A 4,225-nucleotide genomic window follows, 5' to 3' on the forward strand; every position below is an offset into this window, starting at 1 on the left:
CACACACTTAGGGAGGGGAGAGGACCAGCAAGGCAAAGCCCTTCCACCCACAGGAGCTGTTCAGGTGTAAGAAGCAGACAGGGAATTCACAATGCTGCTCCCTCTTGGTCTTGTGCAGAGGGGACAATAGGAAGGAAGAAGAGCGGCCTTATACTTGAAAGGAATGGATATTATTTATTGTAGCTCAGATTCAGGAGTGATGTGATTTTAGATGCTGAACTCGAGATACCTCAAAGTGGCCTGCTCTGCAGAAACTTCTGAGAAGCCATCATCTGGAAGTATCAGGCCTCACTGTACCCTTTTGAGAATCATGGTCAGTAGAAACTACAGTAAAAACGTGAAGGGTTCCAATCAGAGTTTTAAAAAAAGCAAATCTTATCCCAAAGAACTCATAGAGCACATGACAAGAAGGCACATTGATTTTTTTTAACGTGTTTTATTTATTTCAACAAGGTTAAAAACAGATTGTATGGAATATAATTAGCATTCTGAGATCACGACCTAACAGCCACTTATTATTCTGCAGTTTGGGTGACCTTATTACACCAACAACCACAAGCTTCAGCTGTTTTATTTTTAAATGAATAGGGTAAAAAAAAAAAAGGTGGAAGTTTTATCACAATGTTCCATTTACTTTAAAAGGTACAAGACTGGGCAGCATAGACTATAAGCACTATACTTTTTCTTTAAAAAAAAAAAAAGTGGGAAAGCCTTTCTTTTCATGTTTTCATGAAATAAAAAACCCAAGACCTGAATAAGAATGCATTATATTAGAAGGCTTCTAAGTCTATCCTAACCATACCATTGGCTTAATGAAAGATACTACCCACAACAATTTTTGCCTTGAACAAAAAACCCAGATGCTTTTGTGCTTTAAAAAAAAAGTTAAGTGATCCTTTGTGCATTTCTGGCAAATATCTTGCAACAAGGCGCTGCTATCTGGGAACTGGAAGACAAAACTGTCACAACTGTTCAGAAACTGCAGACTTGGTAAAATGCAGGTTAGGGGTTTTTCAGGTTTAATAATCTGAAGAAGTGAGAACATGCCAGGAAGCTTGAGACAGTTCTGATGGCTGCCTGATGTGCTATGCTGACTACAGAGTAAGTAACCTATCAATATGATTCATCCAGCAACAGGCCATGCTGGTTTCCTTTGAAGTCCCTGGAAGGAAGGTGTATATTATAGCACTATAACAAAGTGAGACTGCATTACCTGAGAATTTAAAGAGGCTTTATAGCTTTTGCTCCTGGACTTTTCAACAAAATTACCCTTCCTTTTCCACCTCCTCTAGAATGCCAGGCTTCTGCACTCAAGCCAAGGAAACTAATGTATTGACATGATATACAATGTAAGCCACAAAACTAGTGTTTTCTGTGCTGTTCATTTTGTTTGACAAATGGAGTGATCTTTAGTTTATAGCTACTTAAAGTTATCAAAATGCAGTTTGGCAGAGGAAAGAGAAGGAACTAGATAGCTGATAGGATTAATGACGCAATAGAGAGCCTTTTACTTTTCCTCCAAAAGCTAAATTGGTGCAAAGATGACACAAACAGGTTCCCTAAAGCTCACAATCTGCCAGTCGGATGCCAGAAGTCACACATTGCTAGCCAACACTGTGTCTTCCTCCTCTGCCACTTCCAGTTACCCGAAAATGGGTTTGTCCTACCAGCATGGAACAGTCAAGCAAGTTCTTCTTGCCAAGTTCAGCCTTTGAAGGAGCCATAGCCACTCTGACCACTATGACTTTGTCGAATTTACAAACAATGAAACATTCCCTTTGGGGTGCAAGTTCTGCCTGGATACAGTAGTGTAACTAGGATGGGCAATAGGGGCACCAGCCCCAGGCCTCTTCCTCCCAGGATCCCTTCTACATCATGCAGAGCCCTGCGTAGCCTGGCCATAGGGAGCTAGGCAGGCACAGATCCATTCCCAGCAGTGTATCTGGTAGGGGAGGATGGGGAATAGAATGAAACCCTTTCCTCCTAGAGGGCTTTGCCATACAAGCCTCAGTGCTGCCTCTGGGGGTAGAGAGGCAAACAAGGAACAAGAAGAGGCCCCCAAGGAGCCTTGCTGCTGCTTGTCCCTTGGCAGCAGTAGCTCAGCCCATGCTGCTAAAGCAGCATCTGCCATTCAAGTGAGGAGAGGCCAGGCAGGTAAGGCTCCTCTCCCCTCATTTGTCATCTCCCCAGCCCTCTGCTCTCCAGTGGTCAGTATAATTCCTCACTCTCCCATCCCCTGCCCCAGGCACTGAATAAGCTTGCAGAGCTTCTGCTTGGATATTACTGATTTCTGCCATACTCATTTTCCGTATGCTTCTTGTTGTTTTTGTCCTACAGAGCTCCTGTATCCAATATTTTTGTGTGAGGTTTTTTCCCCCGCCTCTCAGAATGGTTATGATTTACTGCCCCATGGTTTCAGTTAAGTCCTTTTCTCTGATCCCAAGCCTAAATTTTAGGGTTTGCTTCCAGAAAACACTGCAGCTCTAACCATGCCTATAGCTTTGGGCACATACAGAACAATTGTCAACCCTTCTGAAGTTGCAAGAAGGCTGTCCCTTTCACCACTGTTTTCTGCAATATCTTCCAGTTATTGAAATATATATATATATATGTATATGTATGTATATGTATGTATGTATGTATGTATGTATGTAATTCCTTCTGGTTATTTAAAACTCCATTTAAACAAAATACAGATGAGAATTAAGCATCTACCCAAGCACTTTGCTGAATCAGAGCTTTCAGTATCATCTGTCCATTTCAAACAGGGTAATACCACTGTGAGGCTGCTTGCCTTTCACACAAATAGATTTCAGCTTTTAATAGCGGCATAAAGTACAAGCTAGTGTGTCTTCCATGGTCACATGTTATAACAGATGTCTGTATACAAAGATATGTCAAAAGCAAATGTCACGTTTTACAATTGCGCTAGCATAAACAAAACTGCAGCAGCCGAATAGCATTTTAATAGCTTCAGGAACGATATTCACAAACTCACTCCACAAGTGAGAATATGCATTGCCTTCAGGGCGGAAGGATAAGCAGAGTGTGAGCATGCTAACAGTGACATGGTAACAAATATGATTAGTTCTGACCTTTTCCTCATGTCCCAAAAAAATATAGTGATTTTTTTTCTGCATGGCAGCACAGTGTACAAATGAAGTTAATTAGAAAATTATCTGTCAGGAAAGCAAATGTTCTTAGTGTACTGGCTGATTACAGGCACGTACTCTAACTGTTTATAAAAGAGATGTGGAGCATTTTATTGATATGTTCAGTGACCCCTAGCATTACAACTACATACCACCACAAGCTGGTAGGGGAGCTTAGAGGGAGAGGGGGAGGGCTCTTGGTTCCTACCAAGGATTATTTAAAGTCTGCTAAGTAATTTGAAATGCCTGGATGAAAAAAAGTCTACAAAAACCTACAAGACATCACACATAGAAGCTGCCTGCTTTGACTGGGTGCATACAACCCATTACCATGAAGCTTTGGCAGTGGTTTTCAAACTTTTTTCACTAAAAAGTTTCAAATGGTGGTGCAGACCCCTTTGGAAATTTTGAATGGTGGTGTAGACCCCTCTGAATTGTAAGTGTGGGTATTCACATGCTTTTGATTGATGACAATCATCTTTCATGGACCCCTTAGACATAGTCTGTGGACCACAGGTTGAACACCACTGAGCTATGGCAATGCAGGGCTGGATGTGGCCTCTTGGGCAATCAAGTCCAATTCTCTGCATCTGCAGTCAGTCAGTGACCCAAGGAACCCAAATCACTTTAGAACAGGGGTGGACAAAATATGGCCTGCAGGCTAGATCTAGTCCTCCAGGCGATTTGATCCAGCCCATGGGCAGGTACTTACCAATTCCCTGTATCCAACCTGGTCCCAGGCTTCCCATGCTGTACTTGCATGGGGCCAAGCCCTGGTTACTCCCACAGGGGCAACAGGCACTGTGCTCCCACCCTCACCCATGGGACAGATCTGACCCAGGCCCTGCAGGAGGGAAACACCAGAGGAAGGGGAAGGGCAGCGGTGGCAGGTAGGGGAGGGGAAGTGGTGGCAGCAACAGTGGTGGTGGTAGGCAGGTGGGGGGGAGCAGCAGCACTGGGCAGAAGCAAAGCGGTAACCGGGCAGGTGGGAGAGGGGGCCCACAGGGGCCCAAGGCAGGGCAACAGGAGGGCAGAGCCCAGGTTGGCATGGGCATGAGGTCCATCTGGCTCTA

The sequence above is a fragment of the Gavialis gangeticus genome, unplaced genomic scaffold (assembly GCF_001723915.1).
Source record: "Gavialis gangeticus isolate Ggan-Ray unplaced genomic scaffold, GavGan_comp1, whole genome shotgun sequence".
NCBI lineage: Eukaryota > Metazoa > Chordata > Crocodylia > Gavialidae > Gavialis > Gavialis gangeticus.